Source organism: Pelophylax lessonae (assembly GCF_965119305.1).
Source record: "Pelophylax lessonae genome assembly, chromosome: 3".
In the NCBI taxonomy this organism is placed as follows: domain Eukaryota; kingdom Metazoa; phylum Chordata; class Amphibia; order Anura; family Ranidae; genus Pelophylax; species Pelophylax lessonae.
Genome location: NC_138770.1, coordinates 22,481,678 through 22,504,328, shown reverse-complemented (window position 1 = coordinate 22,504,328; position 22,651 = coordinate 22,481,678). Strand labels below are relative to the sequence as shown.

Here is a 22,651-nt window from a genome sequence, read left to right as displayed (position 1 = left end):
ATGGTGTCACAGCAAATTTTCAGTTATTTACATCTGGAATACATGTTTGAAGATTTTTCTATATTCACTCCACTCAAAAGGACTTTTTGCCTTTATTCCCTTTTTTATTTTTTATTATTATATATTTGTTTGTATATGTATTTTTCACAATGTTATGAATTTTCACCAATTATCATATGTTCATTATCTATGAGCGCTGCACATTTCCATATTTTTTTTAAATTATTTTTATTGCAAAGTATTTTGTTTATACAAAACATAGCCTATTGGGGCATACCCCGGCTTAGGTAAATCAACACATAACTACTTATTTACTACTACAAAAAAAAAAAAAAAAACATAAAGGCCAGTAGCAGATCCAACGCCTTAAGTGTGGGCTGAAACTAGCCTGAAGTGCACCTTATTCAGACCTCTTTCAGAAGTAATTCACTTATCCTTCATGACAGAATGATGTTTCTCTTCAAGCAACCAATCTTCCACCAGTTGGCTATGACCTCCATACCCAGGTCAACCGCGTCCCCCACCTTCACCTGCTAAGGTTAGAAGCTAGTGTATTAGATCACTTGACTAGTCTTGTTCATCAGTTGTTAGGTTTGAGTTTGTCCATAAGTGCCACACCTTTTCAAATTTGTCTGGGCATCCCCTGGATGTATACATGGCTTTATATAGTGGTGCCACTGAATTGACCAATTTCTTCCAATAGCTCAGGGTTGGGGGATGTTCTGATTTCTATTTAAGGACAATCATCTTCCTTGCGTAGAATAAGATAACCCCAACCAGGGTACTTGTTGCTCTAGAAGCTGGTAGCGTGTCCACCAACCAACATCATCAGGTACTGACAAATCATTTGAAACATTCAGGAGGTGAAAAGACAATAGCAGCAGTATTTCTATCATATGGATCAAATATAACAGGAAGCTGCCAGCCATTAATCCTGGTAAAAGGGCAGATATTATTAAAATGATAAGAATTCCACATCACAAACATATCTCCGCAGTGAATACCAGGGCCCCGGCTGGCTGATATACATTTGTGCGATGGAGTTCTCCTTGCACTGCCATAGATCCGGACCGGCACCACCGATAGGGATGATCAGGCTACAAGTAGCGTGCAGTCTCCATTTAATGGAAGGTTTCCACAATTACAGGTCTTTCCTCAAGGCCAGTTAAAGCAATATTCGCTGTACATAGCGATTACCGGTAAAAACACTGGGATACATAATGGCAATTTAACTAAAAATACATCCTAAAGAAATGTCTACATAAAAAATAATACAATTTCCACAACACTCCACTATCTCTAAGTGGATTTGTCAGGTCATTTTTCAAGCTTATGGCTTGAAAGGTAAGGCTAGCCTTTTAATCTAAAGGCTCACTCTACCAGAAGGGTAAGAACTTCATGGGCTGTGCATCATCAGGTATCTTTTGCCCAGATCTGCAAAGCTGTTACCTGGTCTTCAGTTCATACATTCACAAAATTTTACCAAGTGGATGTTACGGCCCGTGAAAGGGGCTCAATTTGGTAGTAGCGTGCTACAAGCAGCTGTAGAAGTCCTATTTTTTGTGGGGTTTTGTGTCCCCTCCACTCATGGGCATTGCTTTAGGACATCCCAGATAGTCATTATTACCTGCTCTGTGTCCCGTGATGTACGATAAAGAAAATAGGATTTTTCCTACAGCTTACCTGTAAAATCCTTTTCTTGGAGTACATCACGGGACACAGAGGTCCCTCCCATCTTTTCTGGGATCTTCATTGCTTGCTTCAAAAACTGAGGTTCTTCCAGTATGGGAGGGGTTATATGGGAGGAACTTCCTGTCTTTTGGCTGTCTATTGGTTGCCAGTGTCCTGAAGGTAGTGTATAACCCAGATAATCATTATTACTGGCTCTGTGCACCGTGATGTACTCCTAGGAAAGGATTTTACAGGTAAGTTGAAGGAAAAATCCTATTTTTTTTTTTTTTTTTAATTTTCGGTCTCTTTTAATTTATGGTGCAAAAAATAAATAAAAAGCCCAGTGTTGATTAAATACCAACAAAAGAAAGCTCTATTTGTTTGGGAAAAAATGACAATATTTTTATATGGGTACAGTGCTGCATGACTGAGTAAATGTCATTCAAAGTGTGAGAGCGCTGAAAGCTGAAATTTGGTCTGAGCAGGAGGGGGGTATAAGTGGCCAGTAGGCAAGTTGTTAAATTTGTGTACAATACAATACACAACGTGTTACGTTATTATAGCGTAGTATTGTAGAAATGCTCACACCATAGAAAGGGTTAATGTATGCTAGATGGGATCACTCTGCTGTGGTCACATTCTAAACATTAGAGCTCCCCCTAGCTGCAGCCTGGTAATAACATTGCTAGGAGGTCTATTCTCTGCTACATATCTTTATATAAGCGTTTCCGGACATTTAGAAGTTTACTCATAAAAAATCTGCACAGTAATTCGCCCAGTAAAAACGCTTGTACATTCCTTCTGTGTTAATGGGGGTTGAACAAAATAAATGTTATTAGGCTATCTGTTGTGCTGGCCCAATGTATGACATTGATTTAAAATTGAAAATGTTGCATTCAGCCACTAGATGGCATTCATTTTTATTATACTTAGTGCCATCTATTGGACAAATGTGGTATCTTCTGTTATAAATCAATGGTGGGTTTAATATTGTTGGTTTAGATCATTTGTGTTCTCTGATTTCTACTGTACTCATGTAACCATAAAGGAAATGAAAGAGACTATTTATAAAGAAAAGCTGGAAGAATGTGACATGCATTTGCCCACCAAATATGACTGCTATATTCAAGGTAATAGTGATTTCCTATGATCATCAGATCCATCTAGTGCCCATAATAACTGAAAATTGTCTATCAAATACTTACCGTAATTTTCCTTTCCCGATTGACTCCATGGCAGCATACACTCTGGTAGCCCCGCTTCCTCTCCTACCCTATAGGACTCCACTCCCAAAAATATTTGCTCCTCTTCAGCATCTGTGTTCTGTAACTAGCCTACTCAGGAACTAGGAGGGGACTCCTGCTGCCATGGAGTCCATCAGGAAAGGAAAATTACGGCAAGTATTTCATAGACAATTTTCCTTTTCCTGACAGACTCTGGCGGCATACGCTCTGGAAATAACTCGCCATACACTCCCGGGTGGGAAGATACTGAACAAAACATTTAATTAGTACCATCAACTGACAGCACTTGAACACCAAAATTAACAGAAGATAAGGCAGCCGGTTCAACACAATAATGAGACAGAAAGGTGTTGATAGACGACCAAGAAGCTGCCCTGCAGATCACTTCAGGAGGGACGTGCCTAAAGACTGCCCATGATGTAGAGACGCTTCGGGTTAAATGTGCTGTTACCGCCTTGAGAGGAGCCTAGCCCTTTGCTCTGTACACCCACTGAATAGCCTGGATAATCCATGCAGCCACCACTCTAGATGAAGCACGCATTCCTTTTTTCTTCCCATGAAGAAGGATGAAAAGAAAATCTGACTAACGAAAGGAAGAAGTGGCCGCCAGATATTGTTTCAGGGTATCACCTACATCAAGAGGATGGACCAAAGAATCTTCACCAGACCTGAAGGTGGGAAGGACAATGTCTAGGTTCTCATGAAAAACAGAAGTAACCTTGTAATTTGACCCCAGCATAGGGATTAAGACCACTCTATCCAGAAAAAAGTCCAGAACTAGAGGAAGGTCCCATTTGGGGAATCTTGGTTTCCTTTGAGGCCGAAGCCTAATTGTGCCCTTGAAGAACTGCCGGACCAGCAGGTGCTTGGCCCACGATGCTCCCATGAATGCTGAAATGGCCGAGACTTGTACTCGGAGCGAGCTGACCATCAAAGACAGATCTAGGCCAGACTGCAAGAACTCCAAAATGTCCTGGACTGTAGGGGCTTCTCCTGAACTGGACCTAGGAGCTTGATGGCTCGAGAACTTGGACCATATTCTCTCATAGACCCTATCCCTATTGGTGCTACTCCTTCTGGCATTCAGAAGTGTGGGAATCACCTCTACTGGACATCTTAGGGCCTCCAACCTCCCCCTCTCAAGAACAAAACCTTGAGATGCAGATGTGCGGGGCATGGATGCAGTGTAGGACCTTGAGACAGTAGCATCGGCCTGAGAGGCAGAGAGATTGGATCCCGGTAACTGAGAAGTGTCAACAGAGGGAACCAGGGCCTGTTGGGCCAGTACGGGATTATTGCTAGGATCTCCACTGCTTCCGTTCTCAGTCTCTGGAGGAAATGGAGAATTATTGGGACTGGTGGGAAGGCATTGGCTCTGTGAAATTTCCAGCCGTCTGTGAGAGCATCCACTCCGAAGGCCCGAGGATCTCGGAATCTTGCGTAATATTTTAAAAGCTTCTTGTTGTGAGGGGCTGCAAAGAGGTTTACCTCTGGTCAGAACCCTAGAGATAGGACCCACTTGAAGACTTCCTGATGGAGAGACCACTTGTTGTTGTCGAGTCTGATCCAAGAGAGAAAGTCCGCTTCCACGTTTTGTGTTCCCGGAACATAGGCTGCCGAGAGATTAGACAGGTTCTTTTGTGCCAAGGACATAATTGGCTCCGTCTCCTGGAGCAATGACAGGCTGCGAGTTCCTCCCTGCCTTTTCACATAGGCCACCGCCTTTGTATTGTCCAGTCTGAGCATCACCGAGGCCCCTTGAGTCAGATGGGGAAAGGCCTGCAGTGCCTTGAAGGCAGCCCGAAGCTCCAGAACTTTGGAGACTACTCCGCGGGAAGGGAAAAGACCATCTGCCCTGCGCCACTTCTGACAGGCGGTAGGCTCCCCACCCGGTACTGCTGGCATCCGAGGTCACTGTGACCCATGAGACGGGGGCTATGGAATGACAATTGAGGAGATTCTCCCGTAGCAACCACCAGGGAAAGCACCTCTTCATGGTTGAGGTTAGGTATATGTGTTGGGACATGTTCTCTGATGTCCACTGCTGGAGAAAACCCCTCTGGAAATAACGCCCATTTCACCATGGGAGCTGTAGCTACCAGAGTCCCAATTATCCTCAGGCACTGCCGAGCAGTGAGACGGGGGGAAGGGAGCGCAAGAGCCACCCTGTCCCGAACCACTGGGATTTTCTCCTCGGGCAAGGAGACGGTGCATTCCACTGTGTTGAAGAGTGCCCCTAGGAACACAAGAGATTGTGTGGGTACCAGGTGACTCTTCCCGAAGTTCAGGATCCATCTGAATTCCTGGAGACCCGAGATCACTTGATCTAAGTGTTCAAGAAGATGAGACCTGTCCTGAGACAGGAGAAGCAAGTCGTCCAGATAGTGATGTAATCGGATGCCCCTGACCCTAATTAAGGGCCACCACTGCCAAAAAGACTTTTGAAAACGTACAAGGCGACATTGAAAGCCCAAAGGGGAGACAGGTGAACTGCAGGCGGGCTCGTCCGATGGCGAAGCGGAGAAACTGCTGGAACTCCTTTGCCACTGGAACATGAAACTAGGCATTTTTCAGATCTATAGATGCTAGCCAATCTCCTGGCTGGACTGAATGCTGGATCGTGATAAGAGATTCCATTTTGAATTTTTCTCTGCGTATGGACCTGTTGAGGTGTGTAAGGTCTATTACGGGCCTCCAATGCCGGTCTTTTTCCGAACCATGAAGAGGGGTGAATAAACTCCCTGTCCCCTTTCCAATTCTGGGACTAGAACTACAGGCTCCTTGGCCACCAGAGAATCTACGTAAGAAAGGAGAATCTGTTTTTTTTTCTGCAGAAGAAGGAAGAGACGTGGGAATGAATCTGAGCCTGGGGGTGCTGCTGAAGGTCCAGGAGTGTCCCTGAGAGACCCAGGGGTCCTTAATCAAGGCCGCCCAGACATTCCATAAGCAGAGAAAATGAGCTCCCACTCAGAATGCCTGGGCGGGCCCAATCTCAAAAAGATTTAGTAGCCTCCCAATCACCGGACAAATTTCCTTTGGGGGCCTGCTGAAAAGAGGACTGCCTGGACTTCCATCCTCTTCTGAAGCTTTTGCAGGGTTTGTAGCTATGCGCCTCCCTGGCACGACCCGTGTTTTGCTTCCTTGGAGGGGCCAGCTTCTGGGCACCTAAGCGTCTGTCCTGGGGAAGGAAGCCAGACCTACCGCCAGTGGCCCAAGTTATGGCTGCGTCCAGTTTGTTCCCGAAGAGGGAAGAACCATCAAAGGGGATCCGGCACCATACCTGCTTGGATGCAGCGTCAGCCACCCAGGGTCGGAGCCAAAGGGAACGCTTAGCGGTGACAACATAACCCGGGCCAGGAGGCGGATGTCAATGGATGCCTACCCCATAAATCCCGCAGCCATCCTCAGCTCCTGAATCGGGGAGCATCTTGCTGCTTCCTCTGAGACCCCCCTGAGGGTCTCATCGAGGCCGTCGATCCAGACCTCCATAGCTTTTGACACCATAGCCAGAGCTAAGGCTGGCTTGCAGGCCATGCCCACTATAAGATAGGCCCGTCTGAGGTCAGAATCAAGTCTTCTTTCCAAGGGGTCTTTGAAGGACACGGTGTCTTCCAGAGGGAGGGAGGAGCCTCATCACCGCTGCGTCCACCAAAAGGTGGGGACTCCAAATGTTTAACCTCTTCCAGCTTGAATGGATACAGTTTCGACATCTTGGAGAGCATGGAGTTCTTCCTTTCCACCTTGCTCCACTCTTCGGTGATGATCTCGCCCAACTCCCCCAAGAGTGGAAAGTTCAAACGTTCCTTACTCAGCTGTTTGAAAAAAAAATTCTGTTTAGGAGGAGAGACCGCTGGTTCCTCCCAGTCAAGAGCTACGACTTTCACCAAGGGGGAAACAAGACCAAAATCAAACCCTAGACAAGGGTTGTCCGTCTCAGAGTCAGAATCTGAAAGTAAGATGGAAGGGCGTCTGGGCTGAGACGACTCGAAGAAGTCTTGACCCTGGTCCTTTCTCTCAGGCGAGCGAGGCGGACCCACGGATGTACCTGGGCGGTTGAATTCGGATAGGTTGTCCTTGAGAACCCTACGCACCACGGCTTCCCGGTGTTGGTCCGAGCTTTCCCTTTCGCCAGTTGCTTGGGCGTAACAGCGGTTGCAGAAGGACTTTGCGTCTGAAACCTGTAGCCCGCATCCCCAGCACTTCCTTTCACGAGGAAGCTCTGAGTGGCCATGGAACCTGGATGAAGAGGTCTGGCCCTTGCCCCCCGGACTATGGGGGGATCTGCATCTTGATCTGGAGGAGGAGTGCCGGTGTTGCGATTTGGAACGCCGATCTTCTCTGCATGCATTGCGCTGCGGATCAGACCAGGGAGAGCTGGAAGAAACGACAGAAAAACGTAGAAACAAACCAAACAAAAAAACACTAACCCAGCTTGTAATGCTAAACTAAATAGTACACCTCAGGAAGAACCCCCATGGTTAACAGAAGATAGACTTATAACTAAACTATAGAAACTTAACATAAATAAATCACCGGTAACGGATGGCTTGCATCAGAGGGTTCTTAAGGAACTCAGCCAGGTGATAGCCAGACCATTATTCTTGATCTTTAAGGAAAGTCTACAGACGGGCATGGTGCCAGCTGATTGGAAAAAAGCGAACGTGGTACCAATATTTAAAAAAGGGCCAAGATATATCCCGGGTAACTATAGGCCGGTCAGTCTTACATCTGTAGTCTGCAAGATTTTGAAGGGGATGTTAAGGGACTATATACAAGACTCTAGTAATGAAAACGGTATTATTAGTTGTAATCAGCATGGGTTCATGAAAAATCGTTCTTGCCAGACCAATCTATTAACCTTCTATGATGAAGTGAGTTGCCATCTAGACAAAGGAGAGCCTGTGGATGTGGTGTATCTGGACTTTTCAAAGTCATTTGACACCGTTCCCCACAAACGCTTACTGTACAAACTAAGGTACATAGGTATGGACCATAGGGTGAGTACCTGGATAAAGAACTGGCTCCAGGGGAGAGTCCAGAGGGTGCTGATTAATGGGGAGTACTCGGATTGGGCGGGTGTGGAAAGTGGGGTCCCCCAAGGTTCTGTCCTGGGGCCAATCCTGTTTAATTTATTCATAAAAGATCTAGAGGAGGGGGATATCCAGCACAATCTCGCTATTTGCGGATGATACTAGACTAAGCATGCCAATATCTTCTATACAGGATGTAGAAACCTTACAAGCGGACCTGAACAAAATAATGGGGTGGGCAACTACATGGCAGATGAGGTTTAATGTGGAAAAATGTAAAGTAATACACTATGGCGCCAGAAACATGAAAGCAAGTTACTCACTAGGGGTGGGGGGAACCTCTGGGTGAATCTAAGATGGAGAAGGACCTGGGGGTACTGGTGGACAACAGGCTTGGCAGTGGCATGCAATGCCAAGCCGCTGCAAGCAAAGCCAACAAAGCCAAAGCCAACAAATTACTGGAATGTATAAAAAAGGCGATTCACTCAATTAAGAGATTATTCTCCCACTCTACAAGACTCTGGTCCAGCCACATCTGGAGTATTCCGTACAGTTCTGGGCACCTCTCCAGTTCTGGTGCTGGAACTGGAGAGAGTCCAGAGAAGGGCAATGAAGATAATTAGGGGAATGGAGGTAATCGGCTATGAGGAAAGACTACGGGCAATGAACTTATTCTCTCTGTAGAAGAGACACTTGAGAGGGGATATGATATCAATGTACAAATACTGTACTGGTGAGGACCCTAACACAAGGAACAAACTTTTCAGAGAAAGGGAATACAATAAGACACGAGGCCACTCACTAAAACTAGAGGAAAAATGGTTTAACCTTAAAATAAGTAAGGGGTTCTTTACTGTTATAGCAGTAAGGATGTGGAATTCTCTTCCACAAACAGTGGTATCAGCAGGGAGCATCGATAGTTTAAAAAAAACTATTAGCTGGGCACCTTAAAAACCACAACATAGAGGGGTATACAATGTACGGTTAACAGCAAACACACACACACATCATAGGTTGAATTGGATGGACTGATGTCTTTTTTCAACCTCACAAACTATGTAACTATGGCCTCCCCTCCCCCTATCTACCCTGTGGGCACCTGGTATGAGAGGACTGGCCACACGGGGGCGGAGACAACTTCATCTTGGCTGGCGACAGGAACTGAAGAGAGAGGGAAAAGCTTAACGATGCGTAACCCGGAGCCGGGGGGGGGGGTGGGTGTAAGCGAGGGGGGTAGTGGAGGAGCATCCCAAGGACCCTCCTACCTCATAGGCAGAAGTCCTGGAGCTTGGGGAAGCTGTAATGCTGCTGCAGACCTTCCCACCGGTTTCCAGGCACTACACACATTTAAATATGCCGCCTCCTGGACTCCAGAATGTATCGTGCATGCGGGAGTGACGTCACCCAACGGTACTGCGCATGCGCGACCAAAACCAAGACTCAAACCCAACCGCGCTTGTGCAGACCGCCGCGCAACCCGGAAGCCACGGCTGAGATAGGAGAAACGGCAGAGCTATCTACTAATATGCTGCAGGAGGGGGCAATGTCTGAACAGAGAAGGAAATGTAAAAGGGAAAAACGATCCCCCGAACAAAAGAGGGGCATACAGGGAAGGCTGCCACAAAGGAAGGAGGTAACATATGAGTGCACAGGACCCCACTGACAGGAAATAACATATAGATGCACAGGTCCCCTTTGACAGGGACTTACCACCCAGACTCCCAGGAACAGGCACGGGCCAGGCAGGTGCAAAACCGGACTTTTCGGGCAATACCAGGCCACCCGCAGCAGCTGGGCTTTCTCAGCCAGAACCAAATGCTCCAGCAAGAGGTTTCTTCAATTGCCCCCTCCATACCCTGCTAAGAGCAAGGGCTTAGCAGAGGCTCCATGCTGACCCAATCCTGACATCCAGTAGATATAGGTTGGTAGGAACGCATCATTGTGTGCTTGAGGAGGACAAAAAAGGAACACGGATGGTGAAGAGGAGCAAAGCTTTATGGGAGTGGAGTCCTATAGGGTAGGAGAGGAGGTGGGGCTCCCCGAGCGTATGCTGCCATGGAGTCTGTCAGGAAATGTAATTTTTCCTAAAATACCTCAATCAGAAAGAACAGTGCAATACTGCACTATGGACACTAGATGGAGCGAAAGATCATAGGAAGGAATGTATGAAGTAAAATATAACCAACATTTCTTAAGACTGGACGAAAGCTTCTCACATTTGTCCTCAAATCATTTTAAAAACAGACAAAAAGTGTTTGTGAAATCTTCCCGCACAAAATGTACTCAGCCAATGAAAGGTAAGGACTCCATTTTTATTTTTCTACTGCTATCAATGGCCAACACGGAACAACACTTCATCCATGTCTTTGGTGATCTCTGATCTCCTTATGAAGTGTTTCTTACATGATGAAGATCAGCCATGGAGTATATCTGAGGTGTATATCAGGGTGTGCTTCTTCCCCACATGTCCACCAACATTCATATAGAAGACATTTCCCAAACTCAAGGCACTAATACACCTCGAGGGTTGTGTGGGATCCATGATGTACAGGAAGACAGGACTTCAGTGAGGAACAATTCCCTCACTCTGGACTTCTGTGAAAACCATTTCCCGCACTAAGGACAGGAATACGGCTTCTTCTCTTCGTGAGATATCTGATGTGTGTAAAGATGGTCCTTCCGTGAAAAACATTTACCGAACTCATTACAGGACAATGGCTTCTCCCCCGTGTGACATCTCTGATGTCTGTAAAGAGGAGACTTCTCTGAAAAACATTTCCCGCACTCAGGACAGATATATGGCTTCTCCCCTGTGTGAGATCTCTGATGTCTGTAAAGATGGGACTTCTGTGAAAAAAATTTCCCACACTCAGGACAGGAATATAGCTCCTCATCCCTGTGAGATCTTTTATGTACATTAAGTTTGGATTTAGAATGGAAACACTTCCCGCACTCAGTACAGGAAAACCTCTTATCTGTTGGAAGGACGGCACCGTCCCTCACAGTCTGAGGTTCCTCGGGATAAGAAGAATACGATGGTCCGGCACCGTCCCTCACAGTCTGAGGTTCCTCAGGATAGGAGGAATACGATGGTCTGGCACTGTCCCTCACAGTCTGAGGTTCCTCAGGATAAGAGGAATACGATGGTCCGGCACCGTCCCTCACAGTCTGAGGATCCTCAGGATAAGAGGAATACGATGGTCCATCTACACTGTGTGGTGCCGGATGGACATTTGAGGTAGCCGGGTTTTCTCCTGGACTATACTGTGTGATGTCCTCATCTTCTACTTTACAGTCTGGAGACAAAGTGAGACAATCCTCTGAGCTTTTCCTCATCTCCCGTCCATGTACTAAAATAGAAATAAAAAGATTATTACTAGACATAAGCAGATTGGTTCCCCTAAACCAGGACTCCGCCCACATCAGACAGCTTTGTCTTTGACAATAAACATATATGTGCAGCGCTATCCAAAATATGACATTCAGACCCAAAAGTAATTATTAACATAATTATGTGGCAATTTGCAAAGTGATTAAACAAATAGTAAACTCAATCAAGATTTGTTACAAAAGTCCATATAAGTCCTTATTAAAAGGAAAATCCAAAAATTGTGCAAAAAAAAAAAAAGGGGGGGGGGTTATAAAAGAAAAGAACCACAAGTCCCAGCAAGCAGATACCACTCCGTTCCGAGATGGAAGAAAAGGGGTCATCCGTGGATGGATCACCATACACCCAAAAGAAGCTGCTTACCAGATGTTAGTGGTCACCCAACTTAATGGATCGACCTCAGCACGCTTATCGCAATATAGAGACCCTGCCAGGTGTTGTTCGATTCAGGAAGTGGCACAGGAGACATTCAAAACCAGGTACTCAGAGGCCATGTGTACAAGGAAATGAACAGGGACATAGCGTGATACCGTAAAAAACCAATAACATTTATAAATCCAAAATACAAACTCACATGTACAATGACATTAGCAGACATGTATCCATAAACGCTGGAGAGATAAGTGCTGTGGCGTCCCCGCACTCACTCACAAAGGCCGGCTATGGGGGCGTGGTTGCGTCAAGTCTGACTCCACCCAACGCATTTTGCATTAGGCTTGACATTGTCAGGGGCATTTTGTCTCTGAGGATCTTACAATTCCACCCTCAAGGTAACTAGTAAATGGTAGAGGGTGACTAGGTGTCCGAGGAGCCACACATCAAGTCAAGACCTGCTGTATGATAGTAAATGGCAGTCTCAGTCTGGACCTACGCCAGGCCACGCCTTGATGTGTGGGACACCTACTCACTATCTACTGATATAAAATGTCCAGCTGGTAGAAAATGGGAGTAACAAAAGAGAATCCATATTATGTGTATATATAGCAGTATGTAGAGAGGGGAGAGCAGAAGTCAGGATTAAGTAATGTACAAAATAGAGTATATAGTGCAGGGGTCAGGAGTAATGTACAAAATAGAGTATATAGTGCAGGGGTCAGGAGTATGTAATGTACAACATAGAGTATATAGTGCAGGGGTCAGGAGTATGTAATGTACAACAGAGTATATAGAGCAGGGGTCAGGAGTATGTAATGTACAATATAGAGTATATAGTGCAGGGGTCAGGAATATGGAATGTACAACATAGAGTATATAGTGCAGGGGTCAGGGGTATGTAATGTACAACATAAGGTATATAGTGCAGGGGTCAGGAGTATGTAATGTAAAACAAAGTGTATATAGTGCAGGGGTCAGGAGTGTGTAATGTACAGTATAAATTATACAGTGTAAGGGTCAGGGGTATGTAATGTACAACAGAGTATATAGTGCAGGCATCAGGAGTATGTAATGTACAACATAGAGTACATAGTGTAGGGGTCAGGAGTATGTAATGTACAGCATAGAGTATATAGTGCCGGGGTCAGGAGTATGTAATGTACAACATAGAGTATATAGTGCAGGGGTCAGGCGTTTGTAATGTACAACATAGAGTATATAGTGCAGGGGTCAGGAGTATGTAATATACAATATAAATTATACAGTGTAAGGGTCAGGACTCATAACTCAGGCACAGCCATTTAACAGCAGAGTAAGTAACCCTGGGAGAATTGTTCTATCAGAGAGCTTACTAGACCTGGGCATGGGGAAGAAAATCTAAATCACCTATCCTAGGCAGTGCCGGTAAAAGGTCACCTATAGCCCAGGGCGAACATGCCAAACTGTGCCCCCCCCCCCCAATATGAAGGAGCATTATGTGTCAGCAAAACCCCCCCCCCCCCAAAAAAAAAAAACATTGGGCGCTAATCTGCATGATTACCCCGCACATCCCTACTAGCACAAATCCTGCCCCCCCCAAAATAAATTCTTCCCCTTGTACAATTCCCCCCTTTATCATATCACCTATTCTAGTACAACCCCCCAAAAATTTACCCTCCTAGCACAAATCCCCTTCTCCCACCCCCTCCCAACACAAATCGCCCATGAATCACCACTTCTAGCACACACCCAAATTTCCCTTCCTATAACAATTCTTAGCCCCTGCTGCTCCTTAAATTCCTCCTCCCAACACAGATCCCTTCCCCCCTTAATTTCCTTGCATGCCCCCCCCCCCACCTCACATGATACCACAGTGCCCAGGGCAGCCGCTCCTCCTGCCCACCCCTTGTCCCGACCCTGACCCCAGATGCCTAGATCTAGTAACTCCTCTGGTGAAAATGAACATTTTGCTGCCAGCTGAACCCCAGAATCTCCATAAATCCAGTCTAGACACATAAATTGTGTCTGCAGCACAGAGAAGGAAGATTATCCGAGAGAAATACAGGAATACAGGATGGGGAACACAGCTCAGGAAAGTGACCAGGGGATTACAGGCTGATATCACCCAGTCCCTGCCCTACTCTGGACCAATCAGTGAGCAGTATGGGTGGAGGAATGTATTTAGTGTTAATGACCCACCTGTGCTGATCTCTGTAGGAGTGTCCTCCTCTATAAATGTCCCCGTTATTCCATCCTCCTCCATAGACTGCTGATAATCCCTCACATATGTCTCTTCTTCTTCTGCCTTACCCTCAGCTTTTATATCAATTGGCTCTTCACACTATACCAAGAAAATAATAGAAGAGGTTATCTGTAATACATAAGCTTCAATATTGTGACATCACATTTAAAAAAATCACTTCAATGAGTCCATACTCTAGATGCTCCGTCCCACCAACCTTGTAACATTGAGGGATGGTGTGACCTTCCTGTTTGGAATCCCGGGAATACAGAGGACGGGGACATCTCTCTGGTGGGTTCCTGGTATTAGGTGGCTCCATCATATCCTTGTGTCCTTCTGAAAACTCCTCCATCACTCCATACTCCTCATCCTCCTCTTTATACTCTTTTTTAATATCAATATTATCATCTCCGAGGATTCCACTCTGAATATATAATAAAACATTCATTATAACAAAGATACTTGTATAAAAATCATAACTATCAGTGATTGTTCCTCATCAACCTGATGATGGTGAGGGATGGTGTGACCTTCCTGTGTGGAATCCCGGGAATACAGAGGACGGGGACATCTCTCTGGTGGGTTCCCATTACTGGATCCATCTACCTGATGATGGTGGGGGATGGTGTGACCTTCCTGTGTGGAATCTCGGGAATACAGAGGACGGGGACTTCTCTCTGGTGGGTTCCCATTACTGGATCCATCTGTAGGAAACACACACACTGACTGAATACATTGTTTCTATGTGTTTATCAGATGATGGGGGATCTAGGTGGAGCCTCCGTACTGCTCTCTCTTTACAATAAAGTCTCCTCTTGCCTGGAGATGTAAGGGGCAGCTGATTGTCCATTAGTGATGGACAAACATTGGCCGGGGCGGTTCGCGAACAAAAGTCTGCGAACCGCAAGTTTGCGGCGGGCCCCATTGACTTTAATGGGAGGCGAACTTAAAAAAACCTTTAGGTCATATTTGCAGCCACAAAAGACATACTAGCTGTGCACAAATAGTCCCAGCACATGGACAATATCATAACAGAAGTATTGCAATTGGAAAAGTTGCCCTAAAATTATTATTTTTTTTTTTTACAGCAAAAAATGTTTTGTTATTTTTCATAAATCAGCCAGAACTGACAGCAGCCAGTAAATACATGTCAAATAAATATAGAGGCCATTCACACATCGGTAAATTGGGTCCGCATCCATTCCACAATTTGGCGGAACGTTTACAGACCCATTGATTTTCAATTCCAGTCTGAAAAATTAGGCATTCACAGGATACAGAAGTAAGTGTCGGCCATTCCAGGCCCCAAAAATTAGCCCACATGCGTTTACCTGACAGCTAAGAACGTAGTATTCTGTGGCTGAAGGTACATTAGGCATTCACAGGATACAGAAGTAAGTGTGGGCCAGTATAGGCCCCAAAAATTAGCCCACATAGGTTTACCTGACAGCAAAGAAAGATGTATTCTGTGGCTGGAGGTACAATAGGCATTGACAGAAAAAATAATTGTCGGCCCTGAAAGGCCCCAAAAATTTACCATTCAATGGACATGAAATGCCTTTTATGCCGCTGTATTTAGAAAAGACAAGGACCAGGAATTGTTGTGGGTGGATGGCGGTCTGGCGGATATTTGTGGCCTGGCATGAGGAATTTCAATGAAACATGGTCTACTGGTCACATGTGTTGAATTCCTCAGAGATCCATGCCTCATTCATTTTTATATATGTAAGGTAGTCTACACTGTCATGAGCTAGGTGAGTGCGCTTATCGGTCACGATCCCCCCTGCTGTGGAGTAAGTGCAATTTTATTATTAAATTGTTGATTATACTGGCACACTGCACTATCAGAGTCTTCTTTTTATTGCATTTGGATGTCCTGTAAATCGAGTTCCATAAATACCTGGTCACACACCTTTTTTCTGGCAAGAAGACAGTGATAAGGATGGCCTGGAGTTATTGTGGATACTAATGCTGTTTGCGACCCCCTATAATCAAGGGGTCATATCCTTCTGGTAAGGAGTATTTATTAAGAGCACTGGGTGAAGGTGTGGAGGTGAAGGTTTCACATCACTTCTATCAAGTCTACGCTTTTAAAAATTGCTGCGATTAACTATTTGATCACCTTGATTTTTAAGCACTTAAAAAGGACTTTATTTATTCATTTATTTATATATGTATTTATGCATATAAGCTGGTTTTTGTGCTTTTATCCATTGTTGTGGTGTTGTAGCTACTAATGGTTTTTAAGCATTATTGGACTTCTTGTATATCAGCTTTTATCTATTTATTCACGCACTTAAGCACTTTTTGTGAATATCATTGTTGAGGCAATATTTACCCTTGTTTCACATGAAATATTTCCTGCCTGGGACCTTCCATTGTGGTGTTCCAATGGCCACAAATTTACGAAAGGCCTCCGAGTCCACCAGTTGATATGGCAGTAGTTGGCGGGCTATCAGTTCCGACAAGCCAGCAGTCAAACGTTGGGCAAAGGGTTATCCGTCGTCATTATTTTTTTCCGCTCCAACATTTGGGCCAGAGAAGCCTGCCTTTTTCCAGAACGTGACGACGGCATCATGGAAGGTGGAGTGGAGGACAAATGTGAGGAGAGAGGAGAAGGAGAAGAGGCTAGATGGTGAGAGCCTGGAGTGTGGCTTTGTGGGTTCTGACGGTGTTGCTCCCACTGGGCTCAGTGATGGGAGTTCAGGTGCCTTCTTAAGGCGGTTGTCCCTAGGTGAGTGTTGGGCTTGTGTCTGCAAACGGCAACACTGTTGTCAGCAGCAGACACATTAAAAAAATCCCACACTGCGGAGCCATGTGCCGGAGTCCTGAGAGCGCCAGATGTGACTGTACATGGTTGATGGCTCGATCCTGATACATTTACAGTCTGCTTTGTACCTCTTGTGCAAAGCAAGTTCTGCGTGCTTCTCCTCCCTATCTGCCGGTCCGTCTCTCTCTCTGAACTCCCCTCCTCTTCCTCTCTTGTGGCCACCCACGTGATGTCCATAGACACGTCATCATCCACGCCACCTTCCCCACCACTAACAATTGAGATCTCGGAGTAGGCAGCAACAGCGGGGACCAACCTCCTTGGGCTGATCTGGGTACTGTCGTCAGACTGCTGAGTGGCGGCTGTTGCTACCTCCTCTTCCTGATCCGATGCCAAGAATGGCAGCACATCGCAAATGTCTTGTGATGGATCAGAAAATAATTCCAGAGACTCAAGCGGAGGGTATGTGGTGGGGGTTTTTGTGGTGGTGTCTTTGGGGGTGCAAACAGAAGAGAGTGAAGAGGGTGCAGATAGAGAGGATGAGGAGGGTGCAAAAGAGGAAGGCTTAGTAAACCACTCAACCAAGTCTGCTGCATCCTTTGACGTAATTGAACGCACCTTCTGCAACTTCACACTTTGGCTCTGGCCTACTGCTCCTGCCCTACCCCTACCTCCCCTGCGTAAGTGTCTGCCTCTTCCTCTGCCTGTCATGTTTTTAAACTACCCTGTGACAAAAGTCTCTAGAGAATCGCAGTATATCTGGAAAAAATGTATATAACACCCCGCTTCAATCTGTGGTATTGGGCGACCACAGGTTTATCACACCAGTTCTACAAATAATTGGCCAGTAACTGTTGTCACTGTGTGTAGCAGAGTTAACACAGCAAAAGAGGCCAAATTATTGCAGGACTAAAATACAATCTTAGACAAGTATACTGTTAATTAACACCCCACTTCAATATGTGGTATTGGGGGGCCACTGGTTTATCACACCAGTTGTTCAAAAAATTGGCCAGTGAGTTTGGCACTGTGTGTTTCAAAGTTAACACAGCAAAAGAGGCAATATTGTGGCAGGACACAAATACACTTATGAAAGTATACTCAGATGACACCCCACTTCAATATGTGGTATTGGGGGGGGGGGCACTGGTTTATCACACCAGTTGTTAAAAAAATTGGCCAGTGAGTTTGGCACTGTGTGTATTAGACTTAACGCAGCAAAAGAGGCAATATTGTTGCAGGGCACAAATACACTTAGGAAAGTATACTCAGATAACACCCCGCTTCAATCTATGGCATTGGGGGGCCACAGGTTTATTACACCAGTTCTACAAATAATTGGCCAGTAACTGTTGTCACTGTGTGTAGCAGAGTTAACACAGCAAAAGAGGCCACATTTTTGCAGGACACAAATACACTTAGGAAAGTATACTCAGATAACACCCCGCTTCAATCTGTGGTATTGGGGGGCCACAGGTTTATTACACCAGTTCTACAAATAATTGGCCAGTAACTGTTGTCACTGTGTGTAGCAGAGTTAACACAGCAAAAGAGGCCACATTTTTGCAGGACTAAAATACACTCTTAGAAAAGTATACTGTTAAATAACACCCCACTTCAATATGTGGCATTGGGGGGCCACTGGTCTATCACACCAGTTATAATACATTAAAAGTGCTTTTGTGGATCTAAACAGAGCTTTTTGTGTCTGGCAATCTCTCCCTCATGAACACAGCAGACCTTTACCTACCTAAACTAATATGGCCACCGCGAACAACGACATGTGTTCGCAAAATTGGCGGGTAGCGAACAAGCAAAATTTGCCGTGAACCAACTGCCGGGCGAACCACAAGGCCTTCTCTATTGTCCATCATGATGTCCTTGTAGAGATCCTTGTGTCCTTCTAAATACTCCCACTCCTCCATGGAGAAATAAACAGTGACATCCTGACACCTTATAGCACGGGTGGCAAACACAAGGCCCGAGGTCCGAATCCGGCCCGCTAGGCCTTTTCAGGCGGCCCGCGGCTGCCTGCCACCCCTGTGTCACGGTCATGCAAAAAATACATCCTCCGGCCGGTTTCCGAGGAGACATCTCACGTTTCCTCTCCTGGCGGCGCCGCTGTGTTTGTGCGCATGCGCGGCCGGCTGGCCGGGCATGCACACAGCTCAATCTGCTGGCGCCGCTAGGACAGAAGGAGCGTGAGATGTGTCCTTGGAGACTGGCCGGCCAATCTCCTGCTCCCTCTAGCGGTGCCGGCTATTAGTGTCAGTGCTTTTTTTTTCCTGTCAGCTAGCTGCACCCTGAGAGCGGGCTTTTTGCCCAATACACAGGCAGGGCTTGTACCAGAGAAGGGACAGATAGGAAGGTAGGATAATGCACAGATGGAGAGAGATTTTTGGGGGTTTTTTTTTGGGGGGGTGCTGAGGGCTGTGGAGACAGGTGGGAGGATAGGAGCAGAGCGCACTCCTGAGCCCAGCACGCCAAAACTCTGCACGCAACCCCACACTCCATGCGCAGCGCACTCCTGAACCACGAATTCTGTACCCAGCGCACGCCAAAACTCCGCACGCAACCCCGCACTCCATGCGCAGCGCACTCCTGAACCCGCACTCCATATTCAGCATACTCCTGAACCCCGCACTCCGTACCCAGCGCACGCCAAAACTCCACACGCAAACCTGCACTCTATGCGCAGCGCACTCCTGAACCCCGCACTCCGTACCCAGCACACGCCAAAACTCCGCACTCAATGCGCAGCGCACTCCTGAACCCGCACTCCATATGCAGCGCACTCCTGAACCTCACACTCCGTACCCAGCGCACGCCAAAACTCTGCACGCAACCCCGCACTCCATGCGCAGCGCACTCCTGAACCCCGCACACGCCAAAACTCCGCACTCCATGCGCAGCGCACTCCTGAACCCGCACTCCATATGCAGCGCACTCCTGAACCTCACACTCCGTACCCAGCGCACGCCAAAACTCTGCACACAACCCCGCACTCCATGCGCAGCGCACTCCTGAACCCCGCACTCCGTACCCAGCGCACGCCAAAACTCCACACGCAACCCCGCACTCCATGCGCAGCACACTCCTGAACCCGCACTCCATACCCAGCGCACGCCAAAACTCTGCACGCAACCCTGCACTCCATGCGCAGCGCACTCCTGAGCCCCGTTCTCCGTACCCAGCACACGCCAAAACTACAGATAACACCGTCACCTTGCGGGCAACTATACTGCTGATGCGGCCCCCGATGAATTTGCCTTATAGGAACCTGACACACACAATGATACAGTCACCATATACCAAGAACAATATAAAGGTGATAGAAAGGAGTGACATTACGGAAGGGATGAGTATGGAGTTAGAATCTGTGTGGGTTGAACTCCATAGGGAAGGAGAAAAGGGGAAAGTAGTTGTGGGGGGTTGCTATAGGCCACCTAACCAAGGGGAGGAGGTAGAGCTGGAATTCTTAGCACTAATGAGTAAAGTGGCAAAATTGGGATCAGTCATCATATTAGGGGACTTCAATTATCCCGACATTGACTGGGATGAGGGGACTACACACTCACAGAAGGCCCGCCTATTCACAGAAACCTTACTGGATAATTACATGTCACAGTTGGTGGACTCTCCAACTAGAGAAAATGCAGTCCTGGATCTATTGATCACTAATGACCCAGACCTAATCTCGGAGGTAGTAGTCCAGGACAACCTGGGCTCTAGCGATCACAGGATGATCACATTTAGTGTAAATAACAATATAACAAGGCAAGTGGGGAACATAAGAACCCTAAACTTCAGAAAGGCTAACTTTCCAAAATTATACTCATTGATGGAAAGGGTAAACTGGGACCAAACCCTGGGATCCCTGACCACAGAGGAAAAATGGGAATGCTTTAGGAACATATTAGGCAAATGCATCTTGCAGTGCATTCCTATGGGAAATAAATTTAGAAGAGACAAAGCCAAACCTGGCTGGCTAAACCGTAGCGTTACAAAAATTATTAGGGGAAAAAAATTGGCCTTCAGGAAATATAAATCAGAGGGCACAGTATCAGCTTTCGAGCAATACAAGGAGGCAAATAAGAAAAGTAAACACGAAATCAAGATGGCTAAAATCAACTTTGAGAGACAAATAGCGGAGGATAGTAAAAAAAAACCCAAAGAAATTCTTTAAATATATCAACAGCAAAAAAACTAGGGCAGAGCATATTGCACACATAATTAACGATGATGGGAGGATGGTTACAGAGGACACTGAAAAAGCAACCGTGCTGAATGCTTTTTTCTCGTCAGTATTTACACAGGAAAAGGAGGGGTACACTGACCATGACTGTATGGTTAGTAGTAATACACAGGACTTGCCACTATGGCTAACAGAGGGTGAAATCAGGGAAAGGCTGGATAAACTTAACACAAACAAATCACCAGGCCCGGATGGCGTACATCCAAGAGTACTCAAGGAACTCAGTAAGGTTATATCCAGACCACTGTTCCTGATCTTTGCTGACAGTATTAGGACAGGAGATGTACCAGGGATTTGGAAGAAAGCTAACGTGATTCCAATATTCAAAAAGGGCCAGAGGCATATCCCGGGAAATTATAGGCCTGTCAGAGGGGATGATAAGGGACTATATCGTAGAGTTTGCTAAAGACAACAACATCATCAGCAGTAATCAGCACGGGTTTACAAATGGGCGATCTTGTCAAACCAATCTCTTAACATTCTACGAGGAGGTGAGCTGTGAGCTAGATAGGGGCAGACCAGTGGATGTGGTGTACTTGGATTTCGCTAAGGCGTTTGATACAGTTCCCCACAAGCGCTTAATTTATAAAATAAGGTCTGCAGGCATCGACCGCAGAGTTTGCTCTTGGATACGGAACTGGCTAAAAGGCCGTGTCCAAAGGGTGGTAATAAACAGCGCATACTCAGACTGGTCTGAGGTTGTAAGTGGGGTGCCCCAGGGCTCAGTCCTGGGACCAACCTTGTTCAATTTATTCATAAACAGCATTGAGGACGGGATCAGTAGTGCGTTATCAGTTTTTGCAGATGACACAAAATTGGCCAGGGCAATAACTGCACAGCATGAAGCAGATATCCTACAGAATGACCTGGACAAAATTACAGAGTGGGCAACGACATGGCAAATGAGGTTTAACGTGGAGAAGTGTAAGGTTTTGCACTTGGGGACTAAAAACATAAAAGCACAATACACTTTAGGAGGGGAACCCCTGGGGGAATCAAAAATGGAGAAGGATCTGGGAGTCTTGGTTGATGATAGATTAGGCAACAGCATGCAATGTCAAGCGGCAGCTGCCAAAGCCAGCAGAATATTAGCATGCATAAAGAAAGGGATGTATTCCAGAGATAAGACTATAATACTTCCACTTTATAAAACTCTGGTCCGACCGCATCTGGAGTATTCTGTCCAGTTCTGGTCGCCAGTCCTCAGGAGGGATGTGTTGGAGCTGGAGAGAGTCCAGAGAAGGGCAACTAAACTAATTAGGGGATTGGAGGACCTTGACTATGAAGAGCGGCTGCAATCGCTCGATTTATTCTCCCTGGAGAAGAGACGTCTGAGAGGGGACATGATAGCAATTTATAAATATCTTAATGGGGATCCCAGCTTAGAAAAAAAGCTGTTCATTCGAAGGGATTGCATGAGGACTCGAGGGCATACAATGCGATTAGAGGAGAAGCTTTTTAACCTCAGGCAACGTGGGGGGTTCTTTACTGTTAGGGCTACAAGATTGTGGAATTCTCTACCACAAGAGGTGGTTTCTGCGGGTAGTATAGTGGCTTTCAAAAGACTCTTAGACTTACATCTCAAGGATCAGAACATTCAGGGGTATGTGAGATGATTACAGCCACACACACCTACACAGGTTGAACTGGATGGACTATTGTCTTTATTCAACCTCACCTACTATGTAACTATGTAA

General features: G+C 46.1%; 4 protein-coding genes across 4 annotated transcripts in view; 2 read left to right on the top strand and 2 right to left on the bottom strand.

Moving 5' to 3' along the window:
• Positions 1 to 22,651, top strand: part of LOC309550245 (uncharacterized protein) — a gene marked incomplete at its 3' end in the record, with an annotated part of 2,091,994 nt that overhangs the window by 166,262 nt on the left and 1,903,081 nt on the right.
• LOC309550782 (uncharacterized protein) overlaps positions 1 to 22,651 on the top strand; it is a 197,420-nt gene that overhangs the window by 165,943 nt on the left and 8,826 nt on the right. The gene's annotated exons all lie outside the window — the stretch shown is intronic.
• The window catches only part of LOC309548876 (uncharacterized protein), a gene marked incomplete at its 3' end in the record, with an annotated part of 42,111 nt that overhangs the window by 16,432 nt on the left and 3,028 nt on the right, over positions 1 to 22,651 (bottom strand). The window lies entirely within an intron of this gene.
• The window catches only part of LOC309548875 (gastrula zinc finger protein XlCGF66.1-like), a gene marked incomplete at both ends in the record, with an annotated part of 73,619 nt that overhangs the window by 49,071 nt on the left and 1,897 nt on the right, over positions 1 to 22,651 (bottom strand). The gene's annotated exons all lie outside the window — the stretch shown is intronic.